The sequence below is a fragment of the Natrix helvetica genome (assembly GCF_964273705.1).
Source record: "Natrix helvetica genome assembly, chromosome: 3".
Taxonomy (NCBI): Eukaryota; Metazoa; Chordata; class Lepidosauria; order Squamata; family Natricidae; genus Natrix; species Natrix helvetica.
This window is the reverse complement of record NC_138549.1, coordinates 33,702,961-33,721,587: the sequence shown is the minus strand read 5'-3', so window position 1 is coordinate 33,721,587 and position 18,627 is coordinate 33,702,961. Positions and strand designations below refer to the sequence as shown.

The window sequence follows — 18,627 nt, the reverse complement described above, 5'->3', positions numbered from 1 at the left end:
ATTAGGTCAGCAATTAATTTTAAAATGCAAATGGACTGCATGCTTTCATCTTTTGAGAAGCATGTACCCTTTGTCTTTCATTCATTCTTGCATTAAAGTCTTAGTGGGTTTAGTTTAGTCAAGGAAGAAAATTATACTTTCTAAGGCTTTGTTTACTTGATTGAGTTGGACTTTTTAAAATTAAATATTGACAGCAAATGTTTGTTCAGATCATGTGAACTAGAATTTAATGAAATAAAAGAACATAACCCTGTAGGGCTGTTAAATTTGATTTTTTAAAGAAACTTATTTTGCTTGTAAAATATTTATTGACTTTGATTGGTCAGATACATGTACACAACACAATTTTTGCAGCAGAGTGTCTGCCAATTTTTGAACAGTTTTCCTAAAAATAAAATGAGAAATGTTCAGTATAAAAAATCCCATAAGATAGAACTATTGCCTACCATAGTTTTTGTGGCTTTATAATATCTAATAGCTCTAATATGAAAGTGTAACACCTACACTTATGGACTAAACTAAAGAATATAATGTGATAAATTAAGTTGATGTGCAATAACATTATTTAAATTATTATAAAATCATTGTGTAATATTCTCTGCCCTTCTACAACAATGCAAATTGCTTGTTTGCAAAAGTGGCAACTTTGCCTTGTTAGGAACCAGTTCAAGGCTTCAAATCAGCCCTAAAATTGGCCTTTCAAATTGGCATAAAGATGCTCCTACCAGCAATAGTTTCATGATTCCAAAGTGGCACATAAATTTAATAAATAATCTGTTCACAAAAATGTGAAGCCACAGCTACCAGTTCTTTATCTAGTGTTAGCCTCCATATGCAATAAAGTTTTTTCCCAAGAACCTATTATTATTATAGCTCCTCACAGAGTCAGCCAGATATTTATATTGGATTTGGCATTTTTATCCACATATCAAGTTCTTCCCAAGGACCTGGGATAGGCAGATGGGGTTGTTTGATGGTGTTAAAGATTTAGTTGCAGGATGTAAGCTGTTCCAAGTAAAGCTGCCTTTGGTAATTGACTGGTGATGATTTTATCAATGCCAGTGGTATTCAAGTGATGCTCCAGATGTTTTGGAACTGCATCCAAGGTGCCTATTACTTTTGGTACTATCTATGTTTCTTTGGAAAGACTTGATAGGTGGCTAAAATGCCAGATCCATTCTAAATATCTGGCTGACTATGCAACCAACCAAGTAATTTGCAAGTGTTCATTTAGGGAGAAAACTGGTGTTTGGCTGAAACAGAGTCAAAGAAACATTTGGATCTGCAATCTCAGTAGCACAGTGAAAATCTGAAATGAAAAAGTCTCACTACCACTGGTAAAGTAAACAAAAATATTTCCATTCAGGCAGGGGGCTAATCCTTGAATGAAACCTGAGTAGAAAGTACATATGCAGTAAATCTGTATTCCACGAAACTGACTGGCTGGTTCCATAATGGAACAATGGAACTTCCATTGCCATCTCAAAAACGCAGGGCCAACCATTCTGGGCTGAAAAAAATCTGATGTATCATATGACAGCAGGATAATATAGAGACAGCCCTGACTCTCTGCTGCCACCTAGTGATGTTCTAAATATTTGCATCCCAGATCTTGTCTCCCTTTACCCTACAGATATATGAACCTTGCTGTGGTCAGTAATCAATCAAGTAAACGTAATCACAGTTGTAAACCGAACTTACTAATTTCATTCAAATCTGTGTGTGAGTGAGTGAGTGAGTGAGTGTGTGTGTGTGTGTGTGTGTACATACATACGTACATACATACAACTACGCATATATGCATAGACACATTGGAAAATGGACAAACAAGAAATTAATGCACTCTTTGTTCTAAAAATAAAATTGAAGACATTGTGTGAGATATTGGCTGGAGAAGGGAGGGAGGGAGGGAGGGATTCACTTCCCATTAGCCAGTAAAAGTTGAACAAGGAGAAAAAAGTTTTCTTAACTGGTTCCATTTATTCCCTTTCTCTGCTACCTACAGAAACGGCAAAAGGGGAATAAAGTTGATTTCTTCCTTTTTTAAGTCAAAGCAGCATTCAAGTATCCAGATTTGGATCAGCTGGAGACACCAAAGAGAGATACGTTCCCAAGTCCATCAATTTCTTGGTTCTTCTTTGGATTCATTTTATTTGCTCTAAGATATGGAAAGAAAGGAATACAAAGTATGCAAAAATATGCAAAACAAGGAAAACAAAACAAACAGAAAAAAAGAAAATGTTGAATTATAGATATAGAAAACATATTGGGTTTTTTTTAAGCACAGTCTTAAAGCTTGACCCTAGAGAACAATATTGATCCATCTTTTCATTCCATCAGGAGTCAGTTCAAAAGCGGAAGGTTGAACACATACAATATTATAAAGCTAAGTTTTAAGTTCAAGGTAGCATTTTCTTTTCACTGTTATAAGAATAACTTCTTTTGCTATGCCTGGTAGATCCACAGTTCCTGATTCATGGGAGATACCAATATTTGGTACATAATTCAGGATTGTATTTACATAGTTAAACTATAGCCTTTTTTCCAAACAACAACGGGGCCTTTGGCACAATCTCTGGGTTTGAATTTAATTGCAGAAAGCAGGCAGCTTGGAATGTGATAAAACAGGAAGGTTTGGAAGAGCACTTGGTTTTCCATTTAAGGTCCCAGAAGAAACAGCTGATGATGACAACAGACAGACAGGGCAAAATGCAGCATCTTGGCTTCATAGCTTTGCTTTGGAAATTCTCTGTAGGCTTTAGTAGCAAAGAGATCCCAAAATGCTTCCATAATTACAGCTTGCTTGTTTGTTTGTTTGTTTGCCTTCAAATAAGCATTAACTCCTGTCAACTGCCTTGGACTATAGTTTTCTTGGCAAGATTTTTTAAAGAAGTTGTTTGCTATTGTCTGCTTCCTAGGGCTGAGAAAGAATGACTGGTCCAAAGTCAAATAATGAAACTCATCCCTTCTCCCAAAGGACAGTAAAAGTTTACAGTCCCAGAAACATGAAAAGAAATTCATTCATTCATTCATTCATTCATTCCTCACCCAGTTTACTCATACCCATCAATGCTGACATTTGAAGTGTCAGGCTAATTGACCACTCACTGGTGTTTTTAAGAACGTGCCAATGTCCAGAGGCAATCTCACTCCACCCAGGCCCTTAGTCTACAAAAGTGTGAGTTTATAGGGCAGGAATCAGGAAGCAACATTTGGGAAGGACAAGTATTACAAGCAAGCAAGAGAGCTATCAATCAATTGCCAGAACCACAAGCTACACAAAGCAGCTCATTGGAGTGTGATTCCTGCCTGGAGCGTAGTTAGAGCTTGACCTGAGTGCAAGCAAGAGAGCTATCAATCAATTGCCAGAACCACAAGCTACACAAAGCAGCTCATTGGAGTGTGATTCCTGCCTGGAGCGTAGTTAGAGCTTGACCTGAGTTTGGTAGCAACCAGAAAAACAACTACACTTAGGCAGCGCAGGAACCTTTGAAGGGAAGCAAAGATTGGATACCACTTTACAAATTTTAAGACTTGTATTTATTATAACTGCAATAGCACTTAGATTTCTGTATCACTTCACAGTGCTTTACAGCCCTTTCTAAGTGGTTTGTAATGGCAGCATATCGCCCGCAACAATTGGGATCCTCATTTTATCAACCTTGGAAGGGTGGGAGGTGAGTCAACCTTGAGCCACTCAGAATTGAACTCCTGGAGCGAGCAGTTTGTTAGGCTTGCAGTACTGCATTCTAACCACTGTGCCATCACAGCTTTTATAAGGACTAACCATCAAAGACTTATGTGGATACACAAGCTCAGTTGGGTAGAGTTAATGGGACAATAGGAAAGTTTTGTGCTACAATAAAGCATTTTATACAGTTATCTACTCTATTGTGGTATATGCAGTCCTTGGAAAATAAATAACCTTCATAGTAACCCCGATAGCTTTGTGCCTGAGTTGTTTCTAGCGTGGGTCCCTAACCATGATATGAAACTGGCTGCATAGCACCATATGGACTCTTTTCATTTCCATTCCATTATTGCTTTTGAATATGATATTATTGTTAAGAATCTTTTAGAAATTTCTTTCGCAAGGCTTACAGCAGAGTCAAATAAGGAATAATGCACTATTTCCTCCCCGGGAAGATAAATAAACAAGGGTTAAACTAGATGTGACATTAATTGCATTACTGTAACTACTGTGCTTAGTTTTCCAAAGCTGTTTTTGTTTGGAAAGGAAAACTTTTATTTGCACCGAAAGCTTTATAGCAGGGGTATCAAACGCAAGGCCCGTGGGCCAGATCTGGCCCTCGGGCTGCTTAGATCCGGCTGACAGGGCCACCCTGGAAACAGTGAAGGACTGGACCGCGGTGCCTCTGCCAGCAAAAATGGAGCTCGGGAGGGCTGCAGGCAGCCCTCCCGAGCTCCATTCTTGAAGCAGCCCTCCTGAGCTCTTTTTTTGCTGGCAGAGGGCTGCAGGATGCTGTCGCAGCCAAAAATAGAGCTGGGGAGCCTGTTTTCGCTGGCAGAGTGCTCAGGCCACCACAGGTGCCACTGATATGAGTGACATTGAGCTGGTCATGCCGCCCGCCCCCCTGGCCATGCCCCACCCCCAAGGTCAAACAAAACCCTGATGCGGCCCTCAATGAAATCGAGTTTGACACCCCTGCTTTATAGGGAGTTTTTGACTTTTGGTTTCACCTTCAGAAGGCATGGTTTTTCTAGTGCTAAAAGCACAGAAACTGGAAACTCGACTGAACTAGAATTCAGTCATTTAAGCCAACATGAAATATCTATAGATGGGAAGCACTGTGATGCCCTCGGAATTATGGGAAGTAAAATATAGAATATTTGAAAGATGTCAGGGTAGGGAATTATAGTGGATAACAAAACATCTATAGTACTCTTTCCTTACCTTGTGTTACATTCACTTATTACTATTTATAATTGGAATAATGGTGAGGATAAACACTTGCTCCTTACTTTTTGTCTATCCAATTCAGACTTTTTAACAATGAAATTAAGAAGCTGGTTAAATCAATAAGAATGAATCTAATATATTTGCAAAATGAAATCTTTGTGTGATTCTCAGGTTTATCTCTCCACTCTTGATCGGTTTCAATCATATCAAGAATGAGTAGAATAGATGGTTTCCTAAAGAAAAACTGGATAGGTTTTCTAAAGACCATGGTACTGTTGTTCTGAAAATACATTCATAGAAAGAGCTGACAAAGGGAGCAATAAATATTTTCTTTGTCGCATGAATTATTCAAAAAGGTGTCACCGAAAAGTCAGAGTTATGTTTTTAATTCTTTTTTTTTCAAACCAGAATCACTTAGAGCTTTTGAAATCAAAACTTCATATATTCATTGCTGTTGTAAGTGGGTTCTGCCATTATGACAGTCTGGGCTGCTTTTCATATTTTCAGGGATATAATCAAATCGATTCAGTCGAGTTCTTGCAATGTCTTCTATTTCTGTAAGGAAAAGACAGAAGCCTAGCAAATTCAGGCTGAGTGAGAACTCATGATTTTCAACCACAAACCCCGGCAGCTGACCTCTATGCTCCTGCTGCCCCTTATCTGCATTCTCACCATATGACCCCTGATTCCCTGACCACCCTCATTCCCTGGGCCAGCTGTTTTCTCTACAACCATATCTACTGTTGGCATAGACATGCGATTGCAACTTGGGAACAAATCTCATCCAGTTTCCCAATAGGCAAAATTCAGGTTGAGAATCAGTCAAGATGGAGAAGGATGACCCAGTATGGAACCTTTGGTTATCTAATTTAGATGATACTCTTGCATAAACTCTAGCCTGTGTTTCTATGGCTTGCCGGTGCTCAAAAGGCAACTTCATCAGCATTTAGAGTATCATTTTGAGAATTCTTTTTTCTTGCCATGTTGGCTTGGAATTCTGACTGATGCAAAACATCCAGAGGGTTGAAGAAAGGCCATTCTAGTAAAAAGCTCCTGAGATACCTTCAGTTGGAAGATGGGACAGAGATAATCGCAATGTAATGAATTGTACAGATATTGTCTCTGTGATGTCCCATCATGACAGACATCATTATCTGAGGAAATGTTCTCCACAAAATACATAGATATGGGGAACACGGTCACCATATCATCAATCAGGTTCATCTGCCTTCAACTATACTGTTGGGATTATAATTTTCAATATGCCAAACAGACATTTAATCCTTCATATATGGGATGAGCTTGACTGAAAAAGCCCATTTTGGAATATATTGAATATGAACTAGTCTTCTCCCTGAAAGATTGCCACTCAGGGTTTTGCCACATAAGTTTCCACTAGGATCAATGCTATGAGGTAGCATTAGTTTAGCAGCTGTCTGATTCTTCAGCAATAGTAGCTTGTGGAGTTGCGGATTAGCTACTCAATCTAGTGGCAATAGCTTTCCAATAGACATGTACGGAATCATTGATTAGTTTGTCCTCTCCTTGTTTGCATTGGAACGCTGTTCAATTTACACCAATTAAAGAATGCTTGGTTTGTGTATTGAAGAATAATTAAGGGACTGAATTCCCTATAGGCTGCTAAAATGACATCTGACTGGAATGGTGATTACAGCATGAAGGCAACATTAGTATTTAAATAGTTTGACTGCTATATAAAATCGTTACAGCAGCTCACCATGAAAAAGAGCATTAGTTAATTTTGCCTATAACTGAATTATTTCTATGTATTTCCCTAACCCATTTAAGCATATTTGACAAGGTTAATCTTAAAACAATTCCACAGTGATCGGTTTCAGATCCAGCTAAAAGCATCATTTTTAATAATTAGAAATATTTCACAGTCTATACATTGTATGGCTGTGTTAAATCTAACTACAGGAAAATGCCAAAGCACACTCAGATGTACAGTATGTTTCATACCAACTCATCTTTATTTTTTAATATGAGTGACTTTATACCATTATATAAAGTATCCCATGGCGATATAGTATGTCTTGGTTTTTATCTTGTAAGAAATAGTTCAAACCCATGCTGAGCTGAGACATTCATTGGATAGATCTGCTGTGATAATGAAATGAATAATCTTTTCCTACTACGAGTACCATTAGGATAGGATTTCAAGGAAGAGTTCTGGAGGCCCCACCAGAAGAATGAGCAAGAAGGTCCAGGTCAGGTCTATAATGCGTGTTCATATTTAAAATGAGATCTGGGAGAGAAAGACACAGAGGTTAAGTTTAGTAAAAAAAATCAAACTAAACTACTGAATAAAGACATGGAAAAACATAAAAGATACGAATGTGACAAGTATGGACCAGAAAATATTTTTTATTATTATTTTATTTTTATTTTTATTTTACATAGGTCATTCCAATTGCAAACAACTCTGAATGTTTTGCTTTTCATATCAGCAAAAGCGAATGGGTGGTCAACCATATGACAAGCAACAATGCCTGAATGGTAGATCAAAGCTAATTTAGTGGATCACAAATTGGGTGGATCAGATCTAAACGTTTAAGAAACTGGAAGTTTTCTACCATTGCTTAAAACTGCTGCTCACAGGGGTCAATCATGCAAAGTGTCCCAAGGAACACACAGCAAGTGATTAGTACATTGGCAGAAAAACAGTTTGGCAGCCTGGTCTCATAAATTGGCTTTAGCTGTTGTAATGTAAACAGTAGTTCATCTTGTACCACTTTCTTGGCGCCAGCACTAATGAAATACCCCATTTTATTCAAATCTAGATTCCATTCCTAGTCTGGCCTGAAAAATTGAACATCACTTGTCTTATGCCAGAGCTTGGGCCTAGAAGTTTCTACAATTTTGCACAAGATTAAATCTTTACGGCCACTGGTCCAATTATATGTGAATTGCTGCTGGTTGATATGTCTGGCCAAGTCCAAAGATGATACAGTGAAATTCCAGTCGAGTCCAATCCTTTATTTGCTTACACCTAATGGACAGAATTTTACCAGACTCAAGCTACAACCTTCTAACCGACTAGACATACCCTGAGAGATTCTCGGGTGTGGCTACCCTAAACCAGTTCCTCCCTCTCTCATCCAAGTTCAGAACTGCATAATTTCTTATTTTGGGTCTCTTTCTGACATATATTGGCTCCACCCTAGAAATCTTTGATGCTCTTGCCGAGACTCCCTCCCACTCCTTCTCCAGCTGCACATTCTATAAGTAGTTTTCCATCCTTAGGAAATCATTATTACGGTAATACTCGGCCATATTACAAATCCTGGAGAGAACCAACATTCCAATACGTGCTATCTCTAGACTCTACAGGTAATATGACGATGGTGAACCTATGGCACACGGAGCCCTCTCTGCTGGCACATGAGCCATCGCCCAGCTCAGCTCCACCATGCATGCATGCCACCTCCTGGTTGGCCAGCTGATTTTTGGGTCTCTGCTGCACATGCGGGAGACACATGCATGCGCAGGAGGGTGGGGAGGTCATGCATGCATGTGTGAGGGCCAGGGGAGCACTGGGGGGTGCGGTGCTTTTCCCCATGCCCCATTTTTGGTCCCAGGAGGCTTCAGGGAAGCCTGCTAACCCAAAATGGGATGCCAGGCATGGTGGTGCAATTTCACCACGCGAGGACAAAAAAGCTAGTCATCACTGCTATTGTACCTTAAAATCTTACTGACAGCACAATTCTTTTTGTTTTGTGTTTTTAAGATTTAAAACACACTAAGATATATGTACACTCACTGCTTATTTTTCATCTTCACTACCTTCTTGCCATGTCTACAAAAATAGCATGTTTATTCTATGTTTAGGTATTTCAGTATATCTTGCTAATCATGGACCACTTCAAGACCTAATGGTAACGTCCTTCATTAAAGTATTTCTAGGAATTCTTTGGCACATGCTCTTATTTCCAGTATGTTCTTTAACTGATAGAAAGCTTTATTGTTATAAAACAGAATAAGCTTCAGTATAGGCCCCTAGGGGGTGTTAAACCAAAGTCACAATTGTTCCCAAATGTTCTTACAGCTGTATACCAACCATTGTGCATAGCAGTAATTTAGCATTTTTATTTTATTTATATTTTGATTCTGAGTGCTTCTTTTAAACTCCTCTTACTCATTTGTTCTCTTCACATCACACTACCCAGGACATTTGTATTTTATCTGCTGACTTTCTCAAAAAAAAATGCAGCATCTTTTTGCTTTAATGTTTTTTTTTAATCCAGATTATAGCAGACACAAATAAAATTGCCCCTTACTTCCTGGGGAAAAAATTAAATAACAATAACAAAAATACCCAAGGGGTTGGAGTAAAACTGATACAGGGGCATTTGTCAACTCACAAACTGGGAAGTGCTGTGTGAATACTTTATTTTAAAAAGAGAAAAAATAACCCCCAGTGGAATAGTCACCACCCACACAAATAAAGCTGGACAAGCATTCGTTTTTTAAAGTCATGCCAATTTGAAGGATGGCTTTGAAAAAGTCTTGGCCGTTTTCAGTGCAGTTTAACATATAACAGCTTGCTGAAGATATGAATAGAAACCAAACAGTAACTCTATTTTTCACGCTTCTTTTCAGAGTTCCAACTGGCAATAAGGGCTTAGTGTTTAATTCTTATATTTTGTATGAAATATGAGGGCTTTACACCTTAAAAAGAAATTGCTTTTCAACCTCTTGTTGTTTCTTTTTATTGCATACGTGCTCTTAGGTGGATAACAGATGGACACAACCTCCATAATAATAAATATTCACACCCACATGCTCCATGCTCAGATTATCTGTAAACCAAACAGGGCAATAGAAGGGGCAACGTTTACCGCCATTGTTAAAAGGATGAAATTAAAGGTGCTTCTTATCTTAACCCTTTTGCATTCCTCGAGACCAACTTTGTATCAAATGTAAAGTGACTGGACTTCCAGTGAGAAAATGCATGTGGGATACACTTATCAGCCAGTACCAAAGTTCAAAGAAGTCTAGAAGATGGCGGTGACAATGTGTTCAAAGCCCTGTCTTTTTTCAAATGTGTCACACAATAAAACTGGGGCAGGACAACATTCACATAGTTGTGGCCCTCACCTTGTCATTTCTTACATTTCTGCCTCACACTGTGTCTGTGTTAGTGAAGTTATGTCAGGATACATACAAGAGAGACAGTTTGATGTACTGGTTAATGCTCCAAGCTAGAACCTAGGAAACTGTGAGTTCTAATCCTGCTTTAGACATGAAAGCCAGCTGGGTGATTTTGTCTCTTGGTTCACCTCATCTCGTAGGATTAACGTTGTGGGGAAAATAGGAGGAGGAAGTAATATTAGGTATGTTCACCACTTTGAGTAATTGATAAAAAATAATATCAGGATTAAATAAAACTAACTAAATAATAAAACGAACACCAGGGCCTATGTACATAGACAGAGCTCATGTTTTTTTCATGTTAGTAGCCTGACAAATCTTGTTATTAAATCAGGACCCCATTGGAAAAACATAGATAAATTTGCTTCTTTTAAAACTAGAATTGATTCATTTATCTTTAGAGTGAAATGTTCACCCAGCCACAAGAGAATTATTGTGATATAAGGAAGGGTTGCCTTACGTTACCATTGTCAGTAATCCAAAATTCCAGCAATGGACTCTAGTCTTTAGGGTGATGTCTTGGCAGCTGTTTCCATAATAACTGCATGTATCAACAGATAATGTTAAAAAGAGAAGAGCTTTAAATCAGGAAGCCAGAGTCAGAGTGAGATGGTGGCATATAAATTTAACAAATAAATAAATTTAAAAGAGCAACAGAGCTTTTGTCCTTCAACCACAGGGAACAGTTGAAGAACTAAAAAAAAAAATCCCAGTTATTAAAAGGCTTAACTTTTTGTTTACTCTACTCTGATTGGTTATGTTACATCCCTCATTAGCCTTGTTCACAATAATCGGTTGGATCTCTATATATGTATGTATGTATGTATGTATTTGTGTTACAACCCCTGGTATGCCTAAATATGGGAGGAAGGTCACTACTCCCTCTTTCTGTCCTTCGGCTCATCACAGAAGACCATGCAGGCAGAAAACCATATTTTTATTTTTAATGTTGCCTTTTTATATTTGTGTTGTATTTGTACTGATAAATAAATAAAGGGAGACTAGTATAGATCTATTTCGAGCTAATTAGCTCTCATCAGCTAGCCATACCCTTACTGGGATTTGAACCTGGGCTGTATTATATCTTAGGCAGGAGTCTTAGCCACTAAGATAAGGAGGCGAGCCTGTGGCTTAGTGGCTAAGACTCCTGCCTAAGATATAATACAGCCCAGGTTCAAATCCCAGTAAGGGTATGGCTAGCTGATGAGAGCTAATTAGCTCGAAATAGATCTATACTAGTCTCCCTTTATTTATTTATCAGTACAAATACAACATATATATATATATATATATATATATATATATATATATATATATATATATATATATATATATATATATATATATATATATTCCAACCGATGTAACATAACCAATCAGAGTAGAGTGTGTGTGTGTGTATGTATGTATGTATGTATGTATGTATATGTATGTGTGTATATATATATGTATATATATGTGTGTGTGTGTATGTATGTGTGTATATATAGTATGTATGTTATATTTGTGCTGATAAATAAATAAAGGGAGACTAGTATAGATCTATTTCAAGCTATTTAGCTCTCAACAGCTAGCCATAAAGCTACAGGACATGAAATTAATTTTGAAGGAACCAGGTTAATCTTCAAAACTGAACACTTCAACAAGAGAATAATTATGGAAGCTATCGAAATAGAGAAACACCCCCATAACATGAATAAACGTGACTATACCTCCTGCCTACCAGACATCTGGAAACCAGCCCTAATCAACAAACAAGCCCCACACACCTCCCAGGCTGTTACAACACGAAACAACAATGGATACACAGCCAGCACCAATCAGCACCAATCTACCAATCATGATACAACCACACAACCAATCATTCCACTTACATATATATATATATATATATATATATATATATATATATATATATATATATATATATATATATATATATATATATATATATATATATATATATATATATATATATATATATATATATATAATGCAGTTGTAAAGAAAGTTCAGTTATGAATTAATATCCACACATTCCCTTTCTACTTAATCCTGTGTCTGTTTCTCTACCTATTTAAACACATGAACAGTGGAATTTCTGATCAGTTCCGCAGCACAGTGAATTAGTATTAACACAGGAAAGATTGTGCTTGTACCTCTTGGGACTGCAGGCACTTTTCTCAGCAGAGGAATCCAAGAGTATGGAATACATTTCCTGCTTTGTGGCTGAAACATATAATTTGCTTGGGAAATTTTTTCTCGAGTTTTCATACATGTTCTTCCTCTGATGGTTGCAGTCACACTTGCCTGCCAAGGTATAAAGTTGAAAGTTGGGAAACAATGTGGCTTTTCCCCTTTCCTCCACAAAATTTTATTTCATTTATTTCGTCAAGCATGAATTAGATAACAGATATATGTATAAATATGATTATGAATACATGAAATGGATACAAATACAAGGGAATATTATGACGGGGATGGTAGGCACTCTAGTGCACTTATGCACACCCCTCCCCAAAGTCTCCCTCCCCAACCCACACGCCCATAAAATCACAATTTCCACAACACTCAATTTGCTTTCCTTTATCAGGAATGTTCAAGGATAGAAGCTTAAGGAATGTTATTCTCTCTGACTCTTCTAACAGTCAAAACAAACCAAAGATGGAAGACAGGATGGTGAGTTATAAAATATATCTGAGAATGAATTGCCTTGATTCTTGTATTGGATTATTCTTGTATTATTATTATTATTATTATTATTATTATTATTATTATTATTATTATTATTAGTATTATTATTATTATTATTATTATTATTATTATTATTATTATTATTGCATCAAAAGAATTGTATCACCGCGGCCAGTTGTTTCGCCGGATTTGGCATTAATTACTAGTCGGGCCCCACCTAGGGGCCTAGGACGTCGTAACGTATTTTCATAATATGTGTGTGGATCCAAGCAGTGCGGCCTTTTGCATTTGACTGATGGTGATTTTGTCAATTTTTAACTGTTTTAAATGTAATTCCAGTGCTTTTGGAATAGCACCCAGTGTGCCGATTACCACTGGAATTACCACTGCTGGTTTGTGCCATAATCGTTGAATTTTGATTTTTAAGTCCTGGTAGTTCACGATTTTTTCATATTTTTATTATTATTATTATTATTATTATTATTATTATTATTATTATTATTATTATTATTATTATTATTATTATTATTATTATTATTATTATTATTATTATTATTATTATTATTATTATTATTAATTATTATTATTATTATTATTATTGCATCCTGAACGCAAGGGATTTTTTTTTCCTTTGGTACAATGAGGCTTAAACAAAAATTGCTTGGCCATAAGTTTATAGCATTTGTGATCTGATTCATTACTAGTTTTACAAAGTAAAAGATAAATGGGAAAGCTAGTCTGTATTTTCTACCTGCCAGATATTTTTCATTTTATCTGCAGTACTGCCAAATACTCGCATCTAAGAAAATTCCCACATTCCATCATATGAAACTAATAGTCTGAATCTCTTCCTTTATCAATATGTCATGCATGAATAACCAGGATGCTCGCCGGGCATATCAATTTTTAAACTTGGTTGCTTTTGATAAATGTCAGTGAAAAGTTTGGGACTATTTTGTTTAGGATTTAAGACATTCAAAACTCCATCTTAAAATGCTGAAAAATTCCAATAATTAATAGAAATAAACATACAGATTCCCAGGTTTACAGTGGTGGTGGGGAGGCATCATCACAGAGGTCAGTTTGGCTCATGTGGTTATGACCACTATATTGACTTCTTTTTACTCCCCCTGTGGTGTACACCTTAGAATTCAAGATATATCGGCAGCTGCCAAATTAGATGCCTTTCAAAGAAAAGTAGACAAATGCATTGGGGACACGTTAGTTCAGATGGCTGTACCTTACAGGCTACATGACTAAACAATGCTTGCCTCCTGTAGGAAAAATTATCTTCCACAGATTTCTTATGCATGTATGAGTTTATGGGTCCAACTTTTAATAGGGACATCCATATTTGGAGGTTATTGGTATCTTTGCAGTTGGAAAAAAGCATGGTCATGCATGAGTTACTCTGAGTCAGGATTTCTTCTTCAGTACAAGATTTTAGATAAATTCCACTGTGGAGCACACACATAGGCAAATGAGTGTACATTATGTACTTCTCTCTTTATAAACCATTACTTTGTCCTTAAGCTTTCCACAGTTCTTATCCATATCTCCCATTCTCCGATCTACTTTCTAACAGCGCATGGCATATCTCAGAATGCCTTTATTTTATTCATATGCTGATCTTTCCTTACAAGAGTCATTTACTTGATTTATATCCCATCTTTCTACTCAACTGAAACATTCAAGACAACTGATGCAATCAATAAAATGCAGAGTACCCGAAAATCAAAATTCAAATACATCAATTAAAAATCAACACCAACATTGCTTAGCAATTAAACTCCTTGTGAAAAAGTTGCATCTTAGTTCATGTTCTATAGGAAAAGCGAGTGTTGAGAGGGCTGCTGTAACTCTCAAGGGAAAGCAACACAAGAGAAGATCCTCTACTGTATCCTAGACAGCTGAGGCTATGACAGCAAGGATATCTTCCAAAGTGCTTCTTCTGCCTGAACAACACTTGAGGAAAAAGGAGATCTTTAAGTAACTGTTTAGGGTAGCCTAATCTTTCAGTGATATTGTATTGTTACTGTATCTTCCATCAGTGATCAATCTAGCAGCAGTATTTTGCATCAATTGGCACTTCTAGACATTTTTAATAGCAGCCCCAAATGTTTATTGTAATAAGATTTACCACTGGAGTTCCGTGGCCTATAAATTTAAAATATCAATAATAATCACTTGAATACCATTGGCAACTGACAAAATCATCATCAGTCAATGGCAAAAGATAGCTTTATTGGAACAGTTTACATCCGTCAAAGATTCCTTTAATAACATCAAAGTTTCATCTGCCGATCCCAGGTTTTTGATAAGGAATCAATAATTGGATAAAAATGACAATTCTAGCCTAAAGATCTGGTTGACTGTGTAACCAACAACAATAATAATAAGCAAGGTACAGATAACGATCACATTAAAAGGTTGCAGGATGAGATAGTGATATGGCAGCCTGTGGTAGGTAATTTTATTTTTTCCTATCACACTGAAGGTGGATATGGTCTGTGATGATCTCCAAGTCTCATCTCCTCAAATATATTTTAAAACTTTCCGATGCCTGCTTTAGAGATTAAACTTATTTTGAGGGATATTACTCATATGCCTGCAAGATGACTATGTCTCTGACATCTCTGATTTCTACATACTGTATATATAAATTATAAATTAAAATTGGGTTCATTTGACACTGAAGAGTGGATACAATTGCTCCTTAAAATATGCTGCTCTCACTGACTTTTATTTATTTATTTATTTATTTTTAATTTGAAAGGTTGTCCTTGGGACAAGTGGGGAATAAAAGGTCCATAATATCCCACATGTCCTGCTTGATTACAGGAGGCCTCACTGCTTGCATTGCTGTCCTTGGCCTGGGAAAACCATGGTCTATGACAATTTGCCATGGCCAGCTCACCATGGCCAATTTGCCATGGCCAACTTGCCACAACCAACTCACTACAGGACAAAGTTACACTAATATCAAAGAAATAGTGGAATAGAATCATTAAAGAAAGGTACAAAATGAGGGACAGAATAAAAAGTGAATGGCCAAAATTAAAATTGTTAAATTGTCCTGCAGCAAGTTGTCCTACAGAGAATTGGCCATGGTCAGTTGTCCTGCAGTGAGTTGATTGTGGTGAGTTGGCCATGGTGAGTTGGCCCATTCCAGAAAACCAGATCCATTTGTCTTAAAAGCTTCAAAAGTAGCACACAAAAATGGCACATTAACATGTTTCAGATCTGTTTCTAGAATACCTGTGATGTGCTTTGGCAGACCTTGATTTATGTTTGTCAAAAGTGATGTTCCACCGAGGTGATTCTTTAGTCTATTGGTGAGCATCTATTTACACGTTTCTAAAATTCACTCCAGATTATGATTCCTGCTCAGATCTGGACTTGAGATCTTTGGTGGTGTTTCTGGGTAGTTGTAATCTTTTCTTCCTAGGTAGTCTTTCCTACTGTGTACAATCTGTAAATTCTATAATTCACTGTTTCAATGCCATATTTTCTTGTTATAGCTTTCTCTTGACCAACTTCAACTTGATTTGATTTACAAATTCATTTCACCTTGATTCTTAAGAGAGCCCTTTTATCTTTACTTCACTAATTCTTATTTTTAATGTTTAGCTCTGATTTTCTAGCTTCTATTTACTTCTTGTACTAATCTGTTGCCTGTTTTACCCTCAGGTAACCTTTCTGATATCTCTGATATTTCAGCCACTACTTTTATTATTTTCATTCACCGAATGTTCTGATCTTTACTTCGCTTCTTCTACTTTCTTGTGGTTTCCAGGGGCAGATGACAACTTTACCTATTCTCTGTGCTTACCGTCCTAACCCCCCCCCCCTTTCCTTCAATGTTCATCTTCTGACTTCTACTCAACAGGGGCCAACTTCTGAACTTCTGTGGAATGGCAGTCAGCACACTTTCCCTTTCCAATCTTGGGCTTTTGTACATCTCCTTGTTGTTATTGATTTTTCATCCAACAGTATCCCATATGTAAATTACAGCAGCAATGCCATCACTTTTGTATCTCCAGTAACCGGTCTAGCCTCCAAGCTTTTCATAGCCAGATGGATGGGTGTTTGCTTCTCTTGAGGTTTCTCTGCCTCCTACCTGAAGGTTTTTGTTTTGGTCATTTCAGATATACAGCAGCTCTTTCCTACAAAATTGTCTTTTACTGGAACTCACCTGTGATCTACTCCCTTCTGGGTAATCTGAAACCTTCCTTCATGGATTGTCCCTGTATTTGGGACACACCTGCCTGTATCAAGGTTCTGCTACTAGTCTTGCTGCACACATCTTTCTGGTCTCTCTAGATACTGTTTTCTATGAGTTTAGCCTTTACTTCACCTTAAGTCCTTGGTAAATCACACTGGGTTGAAGGTCTCATCTCTTTGATGGTATAGATTTGCTACTGAGAACCAGCAGAGATAGGCTTTAAGGGCAATCAGAGTTAGGGAAGAGGCAGAATAAAAAGAGGCAGCCTTTCCTTACAATTCCCACCAAAAGGAAAGAATGGGTGGGAGAGAACCTGCAATGAAGCTAGTGCTAAAAGCAGTGAGTCACACTCAAAACCCAAGACCTCCAATTATGACCAGACATGGACAGAGAGAGAAATGGCAAAGAATTACCTCAGGGGAGACTGGTAGATAGGTCTAGCATAATAGTTTGGTCTAAATTTGATCTTGTAGTTAAGCCAATTTGATTTAGTGGTTAAGGCTAGACACTGAGTTCTAGTCCCATCTTAACCATGAAAGCCAGCTATATTACCTTGGACTAGTCATTGAATTTCAGCCCAATTCACCTCACAAGGTTGTTTTGTGGGGAATATAGGAGATGGAAAGTATGTTGGATAAGTAAAATAATAAAAGTTAGTTATTAAATGAATAGATATTGAAATGGAAAGTTACAGAGTAGAAATAAATATGATCAAATAAAGCTAAAATTGAAATGTATAAATAAAAATAGTATGAATTGGCAGGTTAAAAGATAAGATTTAAAATGAGGACAGGGAAGAGAACACAGTTGCTGCCAGATAAGAATGCATGAAGTCTCCAGAACACAATACAGAAGGACAAAATAAAGAGAAAATGAAGTGACTTGAGCTAGTTGGAACTGCAACAGCAAATTAAGGTGTGGATTGAAAGGCAAAGAAATCACAGCACTCAAGTAGAATGAAGACACAGTAGAAAGTTAGTTTACAGAAAGATGCTTTAAAAGAAGATAAATGGAAGCAAAAGTAAAGAAACAAAAGACACCAATCAAATAAAAAGGCCTTTACTCTTCACTTAATAAGCAAGTTCAATTATTATTTTTTGCTCACATTGTTTAAAAAACACTACTTCCATGTGACTCACCTATGCCATCCCTAGGTCCTAACAAATTGTCAGGTTTCTCTTTTGTTTTGTTTTTCTGATAATATTCGTGTAATTCTTAATTGTGAGTAGTCCACAGTAGTAATGGGCGCCTCATTAAAATACCTATTAATCAGAGGTGGTATTCAGCAAGTTCTGACCAGTTCTGGAGAACCAGTGGCAGAAATTTTGAGTAGTTCGAAGAACTGGTAAATACCACCTCTGACTGGACCCGCCCCCATCTATTCTTTGCCTCCCAAGTCCCAGCTGATTTGGAGAAAATGGGAATTTCGCGGTATCCTTCCCCTGGAGTGGGAAGGGAATGGAGATTTTACAATATCCTTCCCCTGGAGTGGGGTAGGAATGAGATTTTACAGTATACTTCCTCTGCCATGCCCACCAAGCCATGCCACGCCCATCAAACCTAGCCCACAGAACCTGTGGTAAAAAAATTTGAATCCCACCACTGATCTTAA

The 18,627-nt window shown here is 37.2% G+C and overlaps 1 long non-coding RNA gene across 5 annotated transcripts in view; it reads right to left on the bottom strand.

Moving 5' to 3' along the window:
* Positions 1-18,627, bottom strand: part of LOC309389631 — a 75,828-nt gene that overhangs the window by 3,486 nt on the left and 53,715 nt on the right. For 3 of the 5 annotated variants that reach the window (XR_014174970.1, XR_014174972.1, XR_014174974.1), the window contains exons 2-3: positions 7,087-7,190; positions 1,971-2,158 (exon numbers count right to left, since the gene is read on the bottom strand). This is a non-coding gene — a long non-coding RNA (uncharacterized lncRNA). Of the gene's footprint in view, positions 1-1,970; positions 2,159-7,086; positions 7,191-12,255; positions 12,407-18,627 lie in introns of all 5 variants that reach the window. The other 2 variants (XR_014174971.1, XR_014174973.1) reach the window with 1 other exon arrangement.